The sequence below is a fragment of the Hemitrygon akajei genome, unplaced genomic scaffold, assembly GCF_048418815.1.
Source record: "Hemitrygon akajei unplaced genomic scaffold, sHemAka1.3 Scf000036, whole genome shotgun sequence".
Taxonomy (NCBI): domain Eukaryota; kingdom Metazoa; phylum Chordata; class Chondrichthyes; order Myliobatiformes; family Dasyatidae; genus Hemitrygon; species Hemitrygon akajei.
Window position 1 is genome coordinate 5,386,852 of NW_027331922.1, and position 23,298 is coordinate 5,410,149.

Genomic DNA, 23,298 nt, shown 5'->3' on the forward strand with positions numbered 1-23,298 from the left:
CAAAGATGTAAAATTAATGTAAGATGCAATAAAAGTTAATAAATATCGCAGAAATGTGGTGGTAGTGCTCGTACATTCAAAAATATGACGCCGGAGTGGAAGAAGGTGTTCCTGAATCGTTGAGGCTCTTGTGCCTCTTCCTCGATGGTAGACATGAGCGGGGAGCTAGTCCCGGGGTGAGGACCCTGAGTGATGGATGCCGTGTTTTCGAAGATGCCCTTGATGCTCGGGACTATAGCGTCTGTGATGGAGATGGTGAAGTCCGCACCACTTTCCCGCCTCTGGCCACCTCGTGCGCTGCAGCCTCCACACCAGTTGGCGATGCAACAAGTCAGAATGCTCCCAGCGATCATTTGCTGGTCTTCAAAGAAAGGCCAAATCCTCTCAAACGGCTGACGTTGTAATTCCTTCTGTAACGAGAGATCTATGGTGGTGATGGGAAGTGTAGAGTATGGTCTGGAATACACTGAAACGCAGACTCGAAATAAACAAGACGACAGTAAAGACATCTAAAGTTTATATCGCAAAGAAAATTCTCGAAATGGATTTCCTATGGATTTTGGGGACCGATCGGTGAGAAGAGATTGAGTCAGGACTGACACCTGACTGTCTGCTGGAGTTGTGTTGTCCCTTTTGAAATTGTTTATCCCTCCTTGACAGGGAAGCGGCCTCGACCGTCGTGTACAAGGTGAACGCTGGAAAGTTCGAATGCGGTGAATGTAAATCTCGTTGGCTTGGCAGTTGCAAAACTGATCAGCACCGTTTCATTTGTGAGAAGCCTGCAGCTTTGTTCCCGGATATTCCTGAAAAGATCAGGGATCTCTGTCAAAATCCCGGGGAACCGAGTTAAATCAAGTGGCATCATTCTCTTACCCCAATTCCAGCTCTCTCCCAGACTCTGACAAACCCATCCGCTCCGCCTCTGTCCCCTACACTAATCTCCTCTCTCTCTACCTTTGGAACTCTTACACGGCATCTCGCTCTTTCTTTACCCTCGTTCCTCCAAGCTTGCTCTCTCTCATAACTACTCGCCTGCCATCTGCCCCTATTTCATCGCCATTCTCCTTCCCCTCACTCTCAGGCCTCCCGCTCCCAGTATTAAAGGACTGTATAGGATGTTTACCGCCTGACTCATTATCTGTGACTTATCCGCCCTGGGCTTTGTATCTTTGCATGATCAGTGCGTCGCAAGAATGCAACATTAATGTAAGATGCAAAAAGATAATAAATACTGCGAAAATGTGGACGTGGTGCTCATACATTCAAAAATATGATGCCGGAGGGGATGGAGGTGTACCAGAATCCTTGAGATTTTAGGTTCCTGTGTTTCTTCCCGATGGTAGCAATGAGCAGGGAGTTTATCCCTGGGGTGAGCAGCCTCAGTGATGGATGCCGCCTTTTCGAGGGATCGCATCCTCGATGCTGCGGAGGGTTGTACCCGTGATGGATCTGGCGACCTCGTGCGTTGCAGCCTCCACATCAGGCGGCGATGCAACAAGTCAGAATGATCCCAGCGATCATTTGCTGGTCTTCAATGAAAGACCAAATCCTCTCAAGCGGGTCACGTTGTAATTCCTTCTGTAACGAGAGATCTATGGTGGTGATGGGAAGTGTAGAGTATGGTCTGGAATACACTGAAACGCAGAATCGAAATAAACAAGACGACAGTAAAGACATCTAAAGTTTATATCGCAAAGAATAGTTCTCGAAATGGATGGCCTACGGTTGAGCACTGAGTGCTCAGCATGGGGACGTCAACGACAGACTTTCCATGAAGCAAATTGACGAGCAATGATTGTCAGTCTGAGCCTTAAAGGGGAAGTGACATTTCATCAAACTCCGGGAATGGACGTGCCCACACTTAGTTGCCTGGCGCTGTTCAGTCGGGAACATCACACCCTCTTCGTGTTTGCATGAATGTGTTGGTCCCACCAGGACAGATCCACTGAGATGCTGACACCCGGCAACACAGGAACCTAAAATCAGACCATGAGATATTGGAGCAGAATTAGGCCATTGAGTCTGCTGCGCCATTTCATCATGTCTGATCCATTTCCCCCTCAGCCTCAAATCCTGCCCTGCCTAATCAACAATCTGTCCACCTCTGACTTCAATATACGCAATGCCAGACTCCACATCCGCCTGTGTAACCCATTCCACAGATTTACCATACTCTGGCTTTATAAATTCTTCTCGATCTCCGTTCTAAAAGCACAGATCTCTATTCCGATGTGAGCCCACTGGCTTTAGACTCTCCCACCAAGGGAACCTTCTCTCCACATCTACGTTATCGAGGCCTTTAAATATTCGATCGGGTTCAACAACAGCAACCCTTCCCCCGCCCCCTTCATTCATCTGAAGTCCAGCCATCAAACGCTCCTGTTTTGATCAGGGATTCAATCCCGGAATAATTCCCGTGAATTTCCTTTCAACCCTTCCCATTGCAAGCACATCCGGCCGGATCAGATAAGGGACCCGGAACCGCTCACAATACTCCGTAAGGTCTCTCCAGTGCTTGATGAAGCCTCAAATTCACATCCTTGTTTTTACATTCTCATCCCCTTGACATGAATGCTCACATTGTACTTGATTTCCTCGCCACCGGCTACACCTGTAAATTAGGGCATCGTGCACGAGGTCTCCCACGTCCCTATAGCCGTATAACATTATAACAATTACGACACGGTCATCTCGACCATTCCAGTCCGTGCCGAACACTTACTTTCACCTAGTCTCTGTGCTTCAATTTTTCTGAATTTTCTCTCTATTTGAAAAATAGTCTACGCCACTATTTCTTCGACCACAGTGCATGGCCATACATCTCCCGACACAGCGATCCACCCGCAGCTTCATTGACCATTCGTCCCGTCTCTCTGAACCTTTCTGTAGCCTCTCTGCTTCCTCAGCACCAGCTGTAGATCGGTGACGTCACTGCCGATCTGCGCTGACTGAGGTTTCCCGATGAGGATGTCCATCATCCAGTTACTGAATGAGGTTCACTGGCCCAGGATCTGGAGCCTGTGGATCAGTACTGAGGGGAGGATTATGGTGAACGCCGAGTTGGTCTCAGTCAACCTGTCGCTGGTGCTGTATTTTCCAGGGGGTCCTGGGACCGGTAAGGGGGGAGGGAGGGGTAAATGAGATAGTATCCGCGGTAGACCTTTTGTGGAGTTCGTTAAATTACAGCGTGCCCACGTCCTCGCTGGAGACGAGGTTAACTTTGGGTATGACCAGCCTCTCAAAGCACTTAATCCCAGTAGCTGTGAGTGTCACTGGGCAAATGTTGTTCAGGCAGCTCTCCCTACTGTTCTGCCTGTAGATCGGTGACGTCACTGCCGATCTGCGCTGACTGAGGTTTCCCGATAAGGATGTCCATCATCCAGTTACAGAGGGAGGTTCACTGGCCCAGGATCTGAGGGGAGGATTATGCTGAACGCCGAGCTGTTGTCAGTCAATCGCAGCCTGACGGTCGTGTCGTATTGTCCAGGTGGTCCAGGGTCCAGAGGAGAGCAAATGAGATAGTATTCGCTGAGGACCTTTTGCGGAGTTCCTCAAGTTACAGCGGGTCCGCGTCCTCGCTGGAGAAGGGGTTGACTTTGGGTATGACCAGGCTCTCAAGCACTTAATCCCAGTAGGTGTGAGTGTCAGTGGGCGATTGTTGTTGAGGCAGCTCTCCCTGCTCTTCCCAGGCACTGGTGTGATTGTCGCCTTTTGAAGCAGGGGGGAAATTCCGACTGCAGCAGAGAGAGACTGAAGATGTCCTCGGACACTCCAAACTCCGCTGCAGTTCTCCCCACCTCCGTCACATTAACCCTCACCTGCACGCCTCTCCGCTTCCTTCGACCCCCTTCAACATCTAAAACAATCACCCTCTCCGTCATCGCCTCACTCCCGATAATCATTCCCCGTGACCCACAGCAGCCATGCAACCCCCTCGTCTCTGTCACATACCTCTCTCCCCAAACGCCTCCCTCTCTGTGTTCAGAGGGATTGGTGCAGAGAACGGGGAAGAGCTGACGTCTGGAGTTAGAATCCCCCCTTCAACTACAAATCAATCTCTCAGCTCTGAGCCTATACAGAATGGTCAGAGGGGACAGTGGGCAGAGAGGGAGATTCGCTGTTTCATAATAGCTCACTGTGTTACCGGACCGTGCAGAAGGAGCTGCACTCTGTGTCTGATCCTGGGAACGAGTAATGGGACGGTGTGGAGGGAGATTAACTCTGTGTCTATCCCCGGGAGTGTGTGATGGACGGTGTGGAGGAAGATTCACTCTGTGTCCGACTCCGGGAGTGTTTGTTTCGCCGATTCCGGGACTCTCTCTCACTCTCTCCCCCACTCTTTCTCTCCCTCCTTCTCTCTCACTCTCTCCCCCCACTCTTTCTCTCTCCCTCCTTCTCTCTCCCTCTCTCTCTCTCTCTCTCTCTCTCTCTCTCTCTCACTCACCACACACACACACACACACACACACACACACACACACACACAAACACACACACACACACACACACACACACACACACACACACACACACACACACACACACACACACACACACACACACACACACACACACACCACACACACACTAAAACGCTCCAGCATCCAGCACAACGCCACGCACACCACACCCCTCTTCGCAATCTGCTGCCCCCACCCTGAGTTCCAAACCCCACTTCTCCTTTCGTCTCATCCCTTCTCACCGTGGAGAATTTAAACGATCCCGCCTGTTCAGCAGGCGGCGCCCTTCCTGGAAACGTCCCTGTCACATTTCAGTTAGGTGAAAGCACAGTGTGAGCGGGAGAGAATGGGAAGTGAGAAAGTGGGGTAGAGAGAGTGTGGGGGCAGAAAGAGAAGGCTTAGTGAGGAGCGGTGTGACATGGGAAAGGCTCACGGCGAGAGGGGGTAGAGAGAGGGAGCGAGCTGGAGAGCGGTGCGAACCTGAAGCGGGATTGGTACATTCATGGGGAGAGATAGGGAGTCAGTGACTTATTCAGATTGAACAGAAGTTAAAGGAGGGTGTTTGAGAGAGCTCCTGAACTCCGTCTGTTGGGCTGACGTTCTTGCTATTTTGTTTTGTTTTTGTTGTTTTGATGACGAACCAGTCAGTGTAGACGAAGGATTTCAAGACTTGTCTCAAATACTGATAACCCCCAACTTAAGTTCTAATTGGAGATGAGGGTCATACCGTAGATACCGATCAGCGTCCGTCCATTTCCTGTAAACTTCAATATCGAGACACCCATTTTGTTTGCTAAACACCGCACAGTCTAAACATGGCAATCTTGTTTCGCGGCTTCTGCTGGTGTAGATTTGACAGAGATAGAGAGAGACTGTGAGGAGTTGTTCATTTCACTCGGAGAGAGGGGGCTCGCTTGCTTCGGTGGGTGTTGGGTGTTTGTCCCTGGGGTCGTGGTTTCCCGCACACCGAGGGTCTTATTCCCCGGTGATGAGCAGAGCAGTGGGAGGGTCAGAAGATCAAACCTGGAACCAACCGCGGGTGGGTGGGTGGTAAAGGGCACAATTCCCCCGAATAACAAAGCTCGGCATGAGTGACACATACCCCTCCGTATTTCACTCCTTTTCGACTCAATGCATCCCTCTCGAATCCCTTTCTTCCACTCCTTTCCCCCTCCATCGTTCCTCCCCTGCATCCTTCCTCCCTCTCTGTAGCACACTCTCTTCTACATCTGACCGTGAACCTTCTTTATCTACTTTCTTCCCTCTCTGCCCCTGTCACCCAGGTCTCCCTCTCCGAACTCCCCCCATCCTTCCCTCATTCTCCACTCCCCCTCTTTCTCCCCACTCTCGCAACTCCTCCCCCCGCCACTCTCATCTCTCGAAAACACGCACTTTCACAACCTCATTCCCCCTCCAGCCCGGCACCTCCTCCCCTGCTCTCGGCCTCTCCCTTTATCGGCCCTTGATCTGCTGTTTGTTTGTGTCGGTCCAACTCTCCTGTAAACACAGACTTCCTTTAATAACGGCTGCTTCCCCTTTCTGAGCTCAGAGACGCAGAGAATCCTCCACAGAATGGACGACAGCGAGACTTGCATGAATGTGAAGTTTACAAAAACGGATTCATGGTCTCCTTCCCAAGGTAAGGGGGTAGAAAGATGTACGGAGAGAGATTCAAGTTGTGTCTGACCACGGGAGTATGTGATGGGACGGTATGGAGGGAGATTCACCCTGTGTCTGACCCCGGGACTGTGTGATGGGACACGGTGTGGAGGGAGATTCGCTCTGTGTCTGACCACGGGAGTTTATGATGTAACGGTATGGAGGAAGATTCGCTCTGTGTCTGACCCCGGGAGTGTGTGATGGGACGGTGTGGAGGGGGATTCACTCTGTGTCTAACCCCGGGAGTTTGTGACGGGACGGTGTGGAGGGAGATTATCTCTGTTTCTGACCCCGGGAGTGTGTGATGGGACGGTGCGGAGGGAACTTCACTCTGTGTCTGACTCTCACTCTGCGGTCCGCAGCTGAACCTGATGTATCGCAAGTGGAAATTAATTTAAAGACCGTCTCTGAGCCCCGAGTCCGGACATATCGAGGTTCGTTTCATCTATGCTGCTTTGGCCCTGTTAAGGTGACGTGTCCAATCCTGCTGAGAGATCTCAGGGCAAACATACAGTTGACCCTAATGATTCCCTGTTTGAGAATAACACGGTGGGAACGCGTGAGAAATGCGAAGAGGAGGGAACTCTCTTTGATGGTCGGTGTGGAGTGTTGCGCCCTGCGAGTGGCGGAATAGAGGGAGCGCCGTGGGATGTGGTAGGGAGGGAGTGTTGTGGGAAAGATCGGCGAGTCGAGATCGCTTGGGTTGGGCCGTGTGGAGGAGGGAGTGATGAGGAGCGAGCGCCCTGCGGCGGGGTTGTAGTGATGTTAGAGCCGTATTGTTGTGGTTTGGAGGGAGCACAGTGGGAGAAACGGTGAGGAGGGAGCGCGGTATAAAACCTTTACCCCTCCCTCTCTTTTCTAAACCCACACTCTTTTACTTCTTTCCCCTTCTCCACCCCGTCTCCTCTCTTCCCCTGTCCCCTGTCCCTGCCTCACTCTATTTCCAAAGCTGGCTCCCCTGTCCCGTTCTCTTCGCCCAGTCGCATTGCTCCCGTGTCCCCTCTATGACAGTCACAGTCTCTACCACTCTCGGTCTCCCCCTCGTACTCTTTCTCTCTCTCTGTCTGCTTACTCTCATACCCCTCGTCCACCACCCCTCCCGCTCCTACCACCTTTCTCTGTCCCTCAGGTTGCCACTCATCTCCCCTCCACGCCTTCTCCTCTCTATTCACCCTCTCTCCCTCTCACCGACGCTCTCCCCCTTCGCTCTTTCCCCTCTCTCTGAAATTCTCTTGTTGTCTCTTTCCCATCACTCTTCCACTTCTCCCCTCCCTTTCTCTCACTTCTCAACCCCCTCTCCTTCTCTCACTCCGCTCACTCGTTTCTGCCCCCGACACGATCTGCCCCCTCTCCCCATTCACTCCCGGTTCTCTCTCCCCATTCTTTCTCTCATATTTTCCTGCCCAATGCCCACATCACTCTCTCCCCTCTGTCAATCATTATAGCCTTCTCTCTGTCTCCACGTCTCTGTCCTCTCCCCCTCCTTCTCCATTACCCTCTCTCTTGCTGTCTCAGCCCTTCTCTCCCCCTCACCTATGCCCCTCTTTCTCTTCTCCACCCCTCTCTCTCTCCCCGACTCCCTCCCATATTCCTCACCGCTCTCACTGGACAAACAGGTCAGAGTTCACAGTGATTACGTCATTCTAGAGCGGACACATGCCATGCTCCCAGGCGTCCAGGTTTAAAATGCATCTGTCTCGACCACTTCCTCTGTCAGCTCGTTCCATAGACTGATCACAATCTGGGTAAAGACAGCTTGTCACTCGGCTCCGCTATTAAATCCCTTTCCCCTCTCAACTTGGACCTCTGCTCTCTGCTCCACGATTCTCCAAGTCTAGGGACAATAACTGTCCGCATTCACCGCTCGTGATTTTATACGCCGTTGCAAGTCACCCCTCCGCTCTAAGAATAATGTCCCGACCTGCCTGACTTCTCTCTGTAAATTAGTCACGAAACAGTGTCGATGAGCAGAAGATCTTGCAGTCTAGTTCATACCTCTCTGAACGTGGCTGTAGAGTTTGGTGGGATTGTTAAGCAGGTCTATGGCATTCCTGCCTTTATTATTCGGGGCATTGAGTACAAATGTCATGGAGTTATGTTACAACATTATAAAATCACTAGTTAGGCTGAAACAGGCGCATTGTATACAGTTCTGGTCACCCCATTATAGGAAGGATGTCAGGGCGTTGGGGAGCCTCCGGAGAGGTTTAACAGGACTCTGCCGGGATTCGATGGCATGTGTTACAACGAGAGGTCGGACACCTGGGTCGTTTCCTCTGGAGTGGAGGAGGCTCAGGGGAGATCTGACTGATCTCTGGAATCCGTCAGACACCTGTCAGCCTTTGCCAAGTCAAGGAATTTGGACTCCCGGCGATGACGGCAGAAAGTCGATGAGATTGAGAGAGGGAGTGGGTGATCGCGGTGGCAGGAGAGAGCGCGGATGGTGGGTGGGAGGGTGTCCCGTGGGCGAAACGCCTGAATTCACACACTCGCTGAATGGTCTCTCTATAGGTCAGAATAAACAGGAAACGAAACAGAACATCGGAAATAGACCTTACCGTAAGATTTGCCTACTCTGCCTGGTTACGTTCGCCCTCGTCGCGATAGTTGTCGGGCTGTCGATCTATGGTGAGTCGAACTGGCTCCTAGTGGAGTCCGGCCGTAAACAGGCAGAGTGGAATGAAATGTTAGCGCAACAGCTTAGCGTGACACGGACACACACTTCACTGTGACTCCAACACTCTATCGCCGAGACACAGACACGTCCCTCACTGTGACACAGACGTAAACTTCATCGTAGCCCGGTGCGGCCTCCTCTACATCGGTGAGATCCATTACCGTTACAATGTCAGTACACTCACACCGACGTTGCACTGACACAGCCCTCACTGTGAAACCGACACTCTAACCGTGACACTGACACTGCCTTTACCGAAATGACTGCACACACCTAACTGTGACACCGACACGCCTCTCACCGTGAAACCGACACTCCAATCTCCATGACACTAACATTCCCCACACTGTAGCATCGATACTCGCAACACCGTGACACCGTCCAGGCCACACAGTTACACCAATACTCCACTCACCCTGACACTTACACACCCCACACCGTAAGAGTGACAGTGCCCTTACAGAGACGCTGTCACGCCCCTGACCGTGACACCGACAGTCCCCACACCGCGACATCGTCCCTCACCGTGACACGGAAAAGCCCCGTCACGGTGACATGGAATCTCCCCCTCACTGTGTCACCGACACCTCCCTCTCTGTCGTACTGATACAAGGCTCACTGTGATACCACACAACCTTCACTGTAACACTGACACCCCTCTGCGTGACACTGAAACTCCCATCACTGTGACAACGGCAAATAACCCTCCGTGACACCAACGCACCCCTCACTTCGACACCGACACTCTCAACACCGTGATCCCGACACGCTCCATACCGTGACAATGACTTTTCGTTCACTGTGACACCGATATTCCTCTCAGCTTGACACCGAGACTGCGAACACATTGGCACCGGCACACCTCCCTTGCCGTGACACTGTGAAGCCCGCACTGTTAAACCAGCGCGCCCTTTAACGTGACGCTTACACACCCCACACCGAAACAGTGACACGAGCCTCATAGTGACAGCGTCACGCCCCTCACCATGACTACGGCACGCTCCACACTGTGACAGCGACACTCACGTCACTGTGACACCACGCGTCCCTCACTGTGACACCGACACTCCCGTCACGGTGACACCGAATGTCTCCTGACCGTGACACTTACACACCCAACACCGTAATATTCACACTCCCTTCACCCTGACTCCGACACTTCCCTTACTGTGACAACGACACAACCTTCTTCGTGACACTGATACAGCCCTATGCGTGACACCAACAATCGCCACACTGTGACACCGACATTCCCCACACCGTGAAACCGACACACCACTCACCTGACGCCGACAATCCCCACGCTGCGACACCGACTATCCTCACACCGTGTCACTGACACCCTTTTCTATCACTCTCAGTATCACAGACTCGTCGGTCTCTGATCACCTCCCACCGAAACTATCAGAGACTTTGGGAAGAACATCAGGAGATGAACAGGACCCAGCGCCAGTGTCAACAGCGAGTCCATGAGTTGAACTCAATCCTAGATTCCAGGATATCTGAAAATTTCCGCCTGGATCTCTCCCAAAGGATTTGTCTGAAGAATCTTGCAATCCTCAACGACAACATCTCCATTCTCGAAAACAACATTTCCGTCCTCAACTACAATCTCTCAGAGCTGAATCAAACGCACACCGATCTCCGCCATCAATTCAAACAGCTCGAAATGAAGGAGAGAATCTTCACCGAAAGACAAGCTCTGATGTGCCAATACCTCACCAGGAGAAGAGGTGAAAGAACATCTCCCGCTTATCCTGCTTCTAATCACGGGGGGGGGGAGGGGTGGGGAGGGGGAGGGAGGAGGTGGAGAGCTTCGCATCGCCTCTTATCCCGGGAGAGTGTGATGGGACAGGGTGGAGGGAACTTCACTCTGTGTCTGACCACGGAAATGTGTGATGGGCCGGTGTGGAGGGAGATTCACTCTGTGTCTGCACACGGGATTGTGTGATGGGACGGTATGGAAGAAGGTTCACTCCGAGTCTGGCTGTAGGAGTGCGTGATGGGAAGGTGAGAAAGCAGCGACACCTGCTGTCTGAAACCGGGATGGGACGTTGTGGAGGGAGGTTGACTTTTTCTGATCCAAGTCGGTGCAATGGGAGTTATAGAGGGAGATTTAGTGTTTTATTTTGTTCCTGATTTGCAGTACAAACGTGTCCTCAGAACTGGATCGAAAACGAAGATCGGTGTTATTTCATATCCACCTTGGAGAAACCTTATGATGGAGCGAGGGAATTTTGTTCAAAATTTGATGCAAGGCTTCTCGAAATAAAATCAAACGAGGAAGATGTAAGTGACTCCCGGGGTCTAACCTGGATCGAATTATTCCACACCGTCCCATCACACACTCCAAGGGTCAGACACAGAGTGAATCTCCCTCCACACCGTCCCGTCACACACTCCCGGGGTCAGACACAGAGTGAATCTCCCTCCACACCGTCCCATCACACACTCCCGGGGTCAAATACAGAGTGAATCTCCCTCCACACCGTCCCGTCACACACTCCCGGGGTCAGACACAGGGTGAATCTCCCTCCACACCGTCCCATCACACATTCCCGGGGTCAGACACAGAGTGAATCTCCCTCCACACCGTCCCATCACACACACGGGGTCAGACACAGAGTGAATCTCCCTCCACACCGTCCCATCACACACTCCCGGGGTCAGATACAGAGTGAATCTCCCTCCAAACCGTCCCGTCACACACTCCCGGGGTCAGACACAGAGTGAATCTCCCTCCACACCGTCCCGTCACACAATGCGTGGTCAGACACAGAGTGAATCTCCCTCCACACCGTCCCATCACACACTCCCGGGATCAGACACAGAGTGAATCTCCCTCCTCACCCTCCCATCACACACTCCCGGGGTCAGACACAGAGTGAATCTCCCTCCACACCGTCCCGTCACACACTCCCGGGGTCAGACACAGAGTGAATCTCCCTCCAGAATCAGAATCAGAATCAGGTTTTTTATCACCGGCATGTGTCGTAAAATTTGTTAACTTAGCAGCAGCAGTTCAATGCCATACGTAATCTAGCAGAGAGAGAAAAAATAATAAATAAAATAAAGCATTGTAAAAAATAAACAAGTAAATCTATCAGGCATTTTGAATAGATTATTTAAAACGTCAAAAAATTGGTGTATATTATAAAAGATGGTGAAGTGTCCAAAGCTTCATTCAGGAATCGGATGGCAGAGAGAAAGAATCTGTTCCTGAATCGCTGAGAGTGTGCCTTCCGGCTTCTGTGCCTCGTACCTGATGGTCACAGTGAGAAACGGGCATGCCCTGGGTGCTGGAGGTCTTTAATAATGGACGCTTCCTTTCTGAGACATGACTTCCTGAAGATGGCCTGGGTACTTTGTAGATTAGTGCCCACGATGGAGCTCACTAGATTTACAACCTTCGCTAGCTTCTTTTGGTCCTGTGCAATAGCCTTTCCATACCAGACAGTGATGCTACCTGTCAGAATGCTCTCCATGGTACAACTGAGTGTGACCGAATGTAGTCCCTCCACGCCATCCCGTCACACACTCCTAGCGTCAGACACATAGTGAACCTCACTCCACAACGTCCCATCACACATTCCTGGGAGCATCACTGGGTGACCCCATCTCTTCACGTTTTCCTGTTGTCAGGCATGGAGAGAGGCTAAATGTTAACATCCGGTTCAACCAGCATGCGTTTGTCTGGGGGTCGGGCGGCGATACTGCCTCCGGCCCGGTCAAACTGAGAAATCCCGTTTGTGTGGATGTGTGTCCCGGTTACAAATCAATCCCACGACATTACGAGCAGTTCACCATTTGCAATTAAACGACTGGGCTTTACGATTCTTCATTTGACTCCAGGGTTAGTTCAGAAAACGAAGAGAAGAAGGGCCCATTTTAGCGAAACAGTCTAATGCTCTCCTTGGAGCTCACTGTTTTCCCATCCGGCCGTTCTCCATCGATTTTCCCCCGGGTGTGGTCCACTCCCGACCCCATTCCAAGTCCGCTCAGGCCTGCAGTCTACGATTACCCCGATCTGGCATCTTCTCGCTCCATCTTCTGCCGAACAAAAGCCCGGGAGTCCCTCGCTCTCGGACTCACAGGAAAGAAAACCCCTCCCATCATGGGACGCCGCACATTCCAAAGACCCCGTTATCTCTCGTCATAACACAAACACACTACTGCTACAGAGAAACCATTACATTAGCAGTGAAACATTTCCCAGGACGTTGCATGCAAATTAATGGAAGGGATTTCACTTCACAGGAATTTGTTTCCACCTCGGTCGGTGATGTATACAGAACTTACTGGATTGGAAGATGCAGAGACGGGTGAGGTTTGGACTGTTACAGGTCGGTGGTTTGAGAGTGACACGAGGCCGTGGAGAGAGAGTGGGTCAGTGGGATTGGTTTTCAGACTGACACAGGGCGGTCAGGAGAGTCGGGAAGTGGGGCTAGTTTGGAGACTGACACAGGCCGATCAGGAGAGTGGGATTATTTTGTTGACTCATGCGGGGTTGTCGAGAGAGGGTGGGCAAGTGGCAGTAATTTGGGAGCTGACTCGGGACTGTAGGGTTGAGCGGGGTAATGGGATTCGTACGGCCAGGACCCCGGGGCTGTGGAGAGAGCGCAGATTAGTGGGATTAGTTTGGAGACGATCTCCTGTTGTCTGCTGGATCTGTTTTCTCTGTGTTGAAAAAGTCTCAACCTCTTTGATAGGAATGTGGCCTCTGATCTTCTGTACAAGATGTTCTATGGATCGCCCAGCTGCAGTAAGTGTGACTCGTACAGTTACAATTACAATTGCAAAAGGAAACACAGATTCATCTGCGAGAAATCGGCATATTTATACCCGGATATTGCTGAAGAGATCCGAGGTCTCTGTCAACAGACTGTCGAGCTGACTTCAATCAAGTGGAATTCACCCCGCTTCTCCTATTCAATCTACCCCACTCTCACTCCCCCATCATTGTACCCCTTCACACCCTCTCATCCCTTCCCTCTTACCCTAATTTCCTCCTCTAATCGCATCCCCATTCTCCCCCACTACTCTCGCTCTTCCCCTCTGATCCACTCCCACCCTCTCTGCCACTTCTACCTACCGCAATTTCCTCCTCTACTCGCATCCCCCATTCTCCCCCACCACTCTCCCCATCTTGTCCACTCTTCTCCGCTCCCTGTCCCGCTCTCCCCGCTCCCCCATTTATTTCCCTTCTCAGCAATTTACTCCGTTTTCCCCCTCCTCTCCCTCTCGGACCCCATTCTCTGCTTCTCCTCTCGCCGTTCTCTCCACACACTCTCACCTCAATTCTGTGCACTCTGGTTCACAATTCCCCAACCCAGGGGAAAAAGTGTGCACATTCACAGTATCTGTGCCCCTCCTGGCTTCATACCCACGCTCTAAGCAACGAAGTTCCCTCCTTCTTGCCTTCTCTCCATAACTCAGACCCTCGAGTCCCGGCAACATCCTCGAGAATCTCCCCTCTGCGCTGTTTCCAGCTCAGTGGCATCTTTCCTACAGGAGGGCGAACAGAAATGAACACCGCCCTCCAAGCGCGGCCTCACCGACGCCCTGTACAACTCCAACCTGACCTCGGTACGGTGCAAAGATGCGAAATTACCGTAAATTGGGAAAAATAATCAATACTGCAAAAAACGGTGAATACCAAGGGAGTGTTTAAGTGTTCTAGTGATGAAGAGAACGATAAACTTCGGTAGAGGGATAGGTAAATGGGGGAATGGATTAAGGGGTTTGATTAGTTTATTTACCTTTTCGGTACCTTATGTTAGTTGCTGTACAGCAAAAATAGGGAACCTTACCCATCAACAAATGATGGACCAGATATTGCTCCCTAATAGCGTTGGAAATAGGTCTAAATAAAATATATAGTGCGGGGGTGGGGTGGTAGAATGTTGGAGAGTAGGCGCAGGTGTCGGCATGAGGAACTGTGATTGTATCCATGCTGGTCTCGGCAGAAATAATTATAACTGTCCCAATAATGATATTACACCTAATTGTATCTTAGCATGTGATCGAAACTATTCTAAAACTGTATTTACTCGCGTTATTATAATATTTCCTGTAATGATCAATGTTGTAAATTGTGTGGGATTGTGTTCGGGGGGTGGGCAGTGTCCGGACTGTCGCTTTGGGTGATCAGCCTGTAACTCTCACGGAGCTTGCTATGAATAAAGAGTGAAGTTTGATGAATTACCGCTTGTTTTATGGTTATATTGACTTCCTGTTACCTTGCGTAACTGCATCGGGTCGATCCGCCTTTGAGAATTTGGCGAGCCAGACAGGAGTCCAAGACGAGATCTTCCCCGACAGACGGCGTTAATGGTCGCGTCGGTGGCCGTGACCTGTGATGGATGGCCCCACAAGGTAAGATTGACCTTGAGCTCTCTCATTAATTGTCCACGTTGACGACCCATTCGTCTGGCGGGTAACGTCTGACCGACTCCTTCCGAAACCTGAGATGAGGATCGTCCGACTACCACAGTTCAGAAAAATTCGGAGTAACGGAGGACCCGACGTGGATTGTGGGTAATAAAGTTTATGAGGTATCGGGGTAACAGAGGACCCGAGGAGATATTGCGAGTATTTAAGTTTGTGAGGTATTGTATGAATTAAAGTCTGTGTGTGCTGAAGATTTGGGCAGCGGATAATTAACAGTGATCTATTACATTTATCTTCGGGTGCGTCGCCGCGAATTCGGCAGTGGGTTAGTGGCAGTAACCTATTATATTTCAAGATGGTGAGCACCTTAATTGGCGGGTGTGTGTGTGGGGGGGGGGGTGCGTGTGCAGGGGGGCGTGGCGCGGTAAATTGACCAGCACGGGACAGAACAGAAGTTTGGCCAAACACAGGGGATGTGGCTCTCTCCTGCAGTCTATCCGGATGTTATAAATACGCAATGGGAGTACGCTTATGATAATTCGCCTGTCTCAGCATCCAGCCTTAGACCGGTGGTTAAGAGGGGAAATCCCCCACGCGATGGTCAGGATCTTGAAGTGGATGCAGAGAGACACGGCACAAGATTAACGGGGAATAGGGGCTGTGGGGTATCTGGTGGTAAAACCTCACTCTGGGGTATCAGCATCCAGCCTCAGACCGGTGGTTTAGAGGGGAAACCCCCACGCGAAGGTCCGGATCTTAAAGTGGATGCAGAGAGACACGGCACAAGATTAACGGGGAACAGGGGCTGCCGGGTATCTGGTGGTAAAACCTCACTCTGAGGTATCAGCATCCAGCCTTAGACCGGTTGTTAAGAGGGGAAATCCCCCACGCGAAGGTCAGGATGTGAAGTGGATGTGTGAAAAGGAGGTGGCTGACCCACTCGGTTAGGAAGCATGGGGCAAGCATTAGATCAGTCCGGGAATAACACGCCATTACTTAGAATATGCAGAGTTGACACTGAAAGAGCAAATGATTACCGGAGGTTATCTTATCGGCATGGCTAAATAAGAAATTTGGTCGTGGAATTTAGCCTTTGGGTGGGAGCTGGGACTTAGATAAATGTCTGAAGGCAGAGGAAGCAATTTGGAAACGTAATGCCGGACAAAAATGGAAGGATTTAATGTCCAATTGGAGAAAAAATAAACGGCCGAAGAATTAATTAATAGATCTAGCCAAAACAGTTGGTAAAGCAGGTCGAAGATGGATTAGTGTATGTGATAATGAAGGGAATTTGAAATCGTGGGAGACACTAAAAGGACTGTGAGGATTATGAGAAGAATAAGGGAAAACAGAATAGGGAAACGAAAGGTAGGCGAGTTAAGGATAGGCGACAAGGTAAAGGTGAAGCCGGGAAAGGTAAAACTGAGGAACATCTTGACCGGTCTGGACTACCAATGCTGTTTGATGATAATGAGACGGAGGAGGAGGAGCAGGAGGAGGAGGAGGAGGAGGAAACCTGGCGACCCCAGCCCACAGCACCGCCACCCCCGTATACTCTACTTAAGCGGTCGCCCCAGGATAAACCAAACTCACCCCCACCAAGCCCACTGGCCACCCGCACGAGGGGACAGTTGAGGCAGCGGGAGTGTAATAACCAGCCAGCGACCGGGAAACCACGACGTAGGCTGAATTTTCTGGTAGGAGGCGGTTGACGGCATCACCCATCTCATAGAATCCTTCGGTTAGCAGGGCATTCTACTCCCCTTGTCAGTCCGCTGGAAGTATTTCCATCTTGCCGAACCAGCAGAAATGGACACACCTGGAGCCTGAGTCTGCCATTATAAACTCTATTGTATTAGTAACTACGTGATAAAGTAAAATAAAAAGAGATAATGTAAACAGATTAGCTGAGTATATGCATATTAAGGTGAGTAAATAAAGTTCCCATGCTTCTCCAGCTCAGGTGATTGGGTGATACACACTTACGGTAAGTAATCAGTTCAGTTCTGGAATTTGGTTTGAGTAGAGTTGGAGAGAGGGGGATAGAGTGTCGATTTATGTTCCAGTGCCGGTGCCGATCCTCCACTGATTTAAAAGTCACCAACTTGTGACGATAAGAAGGGGGAAGCCGGTCTTCCACGGTAACGCTGTCAACCCAGGCCAGGGTTGAACACACCGATAGCGTTCCACCGGTCATTCCTTAGTCCACAGTGTGAGCAAACACCCCACCCTTGTCGTGGGCACACAAAACCCACCAGTATCCCCCATGTCTCTGGAGTTGTGTGTCTCCTGTGTGTCTTGTGTGTCTGATTAAAAAGTCAGCTGACCTTGTATATATCTCGGCAGTGCGGACCACCAGCTGTCCGCTGGAAGCTGGAAGATGGCTTCCTCTCTCTCTCTCTCTCTCTCTCTCTCTCTCTCTCTCTCTCTCTCTCTCTCTCTCTCTCTCTCTCTCTCTCTCTCTCTCTCTCTCTCTCTCTCTCTCTCTCTCACCTCTCACCATCTGAAAAGAACAGTCCACTTTAGAGTAGTCCTTCAGAACTCGGCACGTCCACACCGCGACAACTCTCAGTTGCACCTGTTTCAGGGGCAAAGTTTACCCTTTACGTGGATGGCAGCTCCACAGTCTCTGGGACCGGGGAGCGCCTCTGCGGATACGCCGTAGTCGGCAACCATCCCAGCTCGAAGGGCGCTCCCCAGACCCCAGTCTCTGCCCAAAAAGCAGAACTTTTTTGCTCTCACTCGCGCCTGTATTTTAGCTAAGGACAAAGGGGCCAATGTTTATAGAGACTCTCGCTACACGTTTGGGGTGGCCCTTGATTTTGGACAACTCTGGGCACAACGAAGATATTTCACCTCCTGTGGGACCCCCATCCAGAATGCCACGTATGTAAAGGCTATACGCCTCCCCGAAAAATTGGCCGTTATTAAATGTCCAGCTCACCTAATAGACGACTCTGCAGTGACTAAAGGCAACAACAGGGCCGACCTGGCAGCTAAACAGACTGCACAGGAGGCGATGATCATAGTTTCTATAACTGAGCTTTCACCACGACTAAATGGCCACCAGCGCTGGGCACTCCAGGCAGGGCTACAGTTCGAAAGCTCCAGGGGGACGCCCCTGATTCAGGAAAGCAACCCTGGAAGACACACGGATGTGCGCATTCGGTGTCCACCGGCCTCTGGCAGACCCCAGATGGCCATGTTTGTATTCCTGATGCTTTGTTACCGCTGCTTATTGATTGCCTGCGTACGGACACACACCTTGGCAAGGACGGAATGGGTAATATTTTGCTTCGCACCTGGTGGCACCCAAGGCTGGAGGAGGCGGCCACGGCAAAGATACAAGCCTGTTTGATCCGCCGAAAGACAAACGTGGGAAAGGGAGTGAAATGTGCCCCCAGGAAAACCCCCCTTGCCAAGTGGTGCTTTTGAATGCATTCAGCTTGATTTTACTGAATTACCACGTGTACACTGTCATAAGTACTGTTTAGTGATTGTAGATGTGTTCAGTAGACGGATTGAAGCTTTTCCAACCACCATAAATAAAGCATCCAAGGTGGTAAGGTTGTTACTTCCAGAGATTATACCCAGATTTGGGGTACACAGACAGATAAGTTGGGACAATGGCCCTCACTTTGTGGGGCAAATAAATAAAGAGCTATGTGAGGTGCTGCACACTGAACCGCAGTTTCACTGTCCTACCACCCGAAGGCTGCAGGAATAGTGGATCCGGCTAACGGCACCCTGAAGAATAAACTGACTAAGTTAATGTCCGAAACCGGACTGAGCTGGCTGGAGGTCCTTCCGTTAGCTTCATACCCGATGAGAATTATATCACATTCCACTGCAGGGTATCTGCAGCTGAAATTGTTTATGGGCGTCCTGGATGGAACCTATGGGACGCCAACCACGCAGCCTCCCCCCCCCCCCAAATTGACCTTAATCTCATGGGGGATGCATTGCAGAAGTACTTTCACCAATTGACGTCCTCTGTAAAGTTTCTCTACTCCCAGGTAAAGAATATCCTTAAGGATCCCGGAGGGCAAGGAGCGGAGTGGCCGGAGCTGAACATTGGAGATACGGTACTGATCAGGGATGGGGAGCGTCCCAAACTTGGACCCCGGTGGAAAGGACCATTCCAGATACTACTGCAAACGCCGACGGCAGTTAAAGTACAAGGCCAGGAACGTTGGAGACATCTCAGTGACTGTAAAAGATGGCTTCCTGGCTGCAATTAACCATTTGTGGACTCAGTTCTGTATTGTGTGTTGCAATTGATTCCTTAGAGGACAACTTGTTTTATCAAGTACATCAATGACTGCACAGTAACCATACTGCTTGTTATCCTTTGGTACTATCTGTGGAAGCACCGTTTGTAGCTAACCCATTACAGCTATCCTGGAAGGGACGTGAACTAATAGTGGGGGATAGGTCTGGGGCAGAATGTAAAGGGATAGAGGGGAAGTGAGGGGATGGGGATTTTGTACTGATGGAATAGGTGATAACTATGCCGCGGGCCCTGAGTGTTTGGGGACCCGCGACTGACATCCAGTGGGGGACGGGGAAGAGTGGGTACCTAGTACACGCTGTCGAAGCACCAGGGATTATCACTTCTGTTTCAGGGGAAAGGGATGGGGATGCGTTTTCGCCATGGTACCCGGGGAAATGCCTTGCCTGGAGAAACAGTGTTTGGACCACCGATGTAGAATAGACAAGGGAATAATCACTTGCGAATATATCCAAAAACAATGTGTGCCCCTCTCTAAGGGGATTTCAGTATGTGTGTGGATATTGTAATGGGACTCATGTCAACTGGTTCAGAGACTTTTGAATACTCCTCCCTGTATCTTGAGGAGTACTTACAGTAAGATACAATAGAACTTTGTAAGAATTATTGCTATCGGACGAAGCCCGGAAACGTGTTCCTGTTTAACGGCACCTAAACTGCGGCCACCACCACTCTACCTACCCTCTTTGCAGTAGGAACCATTGGACCACTCTCTGTTCCCTGTCCCCGGAATGGTCACGTTCGGCGACGACTGATAGCTCAATCCGTGAGTAAGGAATTCTGCGCTGACTGGAGGGATCCTGTTACCCTAGGCTCTTCTCTGGGCGATGGGTTCCTGAGCACTCACTTACTCTCTCTCTAGGGGGTTCGGCAGAAGTCATAGCTGCAAAGAACCGTAACCACCTCATTTGTGGGCTAACGGCATTGGGAAACAGTACGGTGGAAGGCCCGGAGGCCGTTAAATGGGAGATGGTAGAGTTACAACTCTATGCACAGCAAACCAGGTACGCTGTGGATTATCAGCTGGCCCAGCAGGGAGGGATTTGCGCCATAGTCGGAGACAAATGCATCACCCATGTTACTGATGAGTCCTACAATGTAACCCACGCCATCCAGTCTATTATGAAACAAATGGATGAGTTTAGGCGGGATCCACAGATGGGAGAGGGATGGTTAGGATGGTTGCTGGGAAGGATATTGGGGTCTAATCTACTGCATCGCAATAATTTTTTTAAAATTTTATTTAATTGCATTTTTAAATGATTACAAGTGTAGAGAAAAAAAATGTGTGACCCTTCCCCCCTCCCCTTAATCCCTCCCCCCTACATCGCAATAATTATTGTGCGTTGCGTGATGGTGACCTGTGTAAAGACTGGCTGTAGAATTGTCACGGAGACGCTCATGATGTTGTCTGTTTCAAGCCCCGTGTAGCTGGTTATCATGGAATGATAAAGGGTGGGGGGTGAAGAAGGCAAAGGTAAACTGAGGTAGATCGATAGGTAAATGGGGGAATGGATTAAGGGGTATGATTAGCTTATGATCAATTACCTCATAGGTGTCTTATGTTGTTTTCTGTACAGCCAAAAAAGGGAACCTTACCCAGTAACGAATGATGTACCAGACGTTGCTCCCTAATAGCGTTAGACATAGGTCCAAACAAGTAATTAACTGGTTGCACAAGACACTTTTGAGGTTTAACATAACTAAATAGGGGAAGGACATCGCAGTTTTGGGGGTTGGGGGGTGGTGGTAGAACGTTGGAGAGTAGGGACAGCTGTCAACATACGGAACTGAGATTGTATCCGAACTGGTCTTGGCAGAAACAGTTATAACTAACCAATAATGATTTTACATCTCATTGTATCTTAGCATGTGATCGAAACTATTCTAAGACTGTATTAACTCGCGTAGATATAATATTTCCTGTCATGATCAATGTTGTAAATTGTGTGGAATTGTGTTCCGGGGGAGGGCAGTGTCCGGACTGTCTCTTTGGGAGATCAGTCTGTAACTTTCACCATTGCACGCTATGAATAAAAAGTGAAGTTTGATGAAGGATTTGTTTTACGGTTTTATTGAATTCCTGGTATCTCGCGCATCGGGTCGATTCGCCTTTGTCAGTATGACGGAATTACAATTAAGCTTAACCTGAATTGAATTGAAATGAAATGAAACCGTCTCGTCTGTAAAGGTCATACCTTCCTTGGAAGAGAGTCCCATTATCCACATATCTAAAGCCCTTGTTCCGACAGCAAGTCCTTAGCCGCCTGCTAAACTGAATGTTCTTTCTCTTTCTGGCCAAACCTGCACATACATAACATTGCGGAACCGTCTCTCTCCCCCTACCGATATTACTGGCACCCAAAACGGCGACACACCATCGAGGAATCTCCCTCCCGTCCACAGAACATCTTTTTCTGTTCCTCTAACAACAACAAAAAAATCCTATCACAACGAATCTCCACATTTACACCGTCCCACCTCCTATTACCTTCTGAGCCACAGAACCACAGTCAGTGCCAGAGACCTGACCGGTGAGACTTTCCCCTGCTTGGTCATTTTACACCTCTCTCCTCTCATCCAGAAGTATCCAAAGTGGTCTACCTGTTATTGAGCGGGTTGGCCACAAGGGGTCTCTGAACTGGCTCTGGCTGTTTAACCCCTTTCACCTTCCTGACTGTCATCCAGTTTACTTTGGGTGTAAATACCTCTCTATAAGTCCTCTCTATCATCACCCCGCTCTCAGCTTCCCGAATGATCACGAGTTCATTCATTTCCAGTTCCAACTCTATAACGCAAAGGGTTGGAAAGTGCAGCACGATGACCTTTCCACAGGTGCAGATGGGCTCATTTGCCGTGGATAGTAACACATCTAGGGGATGGAAAACTCTGATCTCAAGCCTCCCCTGCCTTGTGGCAAAACCCACTCAAGAGAAAGGCTTCGAGAGTAGACCCTGAGGAAAAAATAGTCAAAGAGATAAACACCCACACTCACACACACACACACACACACACACACACACACACACACACACACACACACACACACACACACACACACACACACACACACACACACACACACACACACACACACACATTCCAAAATTGATTAAAAATTCCTCCACACCGTCCCAACACACACTCCCGGGGACTGACACATAGGGAAGCTCCCTCCACACCGCCACACCGTCAGATCACACATTCCCTGGATCAGACAAGTACTGAATCTCCCTCCGCACCCTCTCACCACACATTCCCTGGGTCAGACACAGAGTAACCCTTCCTCTGGAGCATCCCATCACAGACCCTCGGGGTCAGGGGAGCACTGATGTTCCCGCACTCTTCGGACAATCCCTTCACACACTCCCAGGTTCAGACACAAACTGAAGCTCCCTCTCCCTGATCCCATCACACACACCCAGGTTCAGACACAAACTGAAGCACCCTCCCCCTGATCCCTTCACACACACCCGGGTTCAGACACAAACTGAAGCTCCCTCCCCCTGATCCCTTCACACACACCCGGGTTCAGACACAAACTGAAGCTCCCTCCCCCTGATCCCTTCACACACACCCGGGTTCAGACGCTCCTTCTCTCTCACCAATCCCCAGCACTTTGCCGTTTTCGTAGTCCGGAATTGCGTGTCGGTCTCCCAGATTGTGCGTGTGTTTGATGTCCAGATGTTGTCCAGGGAAGAGGAGGGAAGTGGCGGAGGAGGAGACTCGGGACGTGGTGTTGAGATGTCAGTCACTGGGAGGAAGTGGTGTCGACCCACGTTACCGGCCTGAGCACACAGTATAGTGAAAGGTTCAGAACC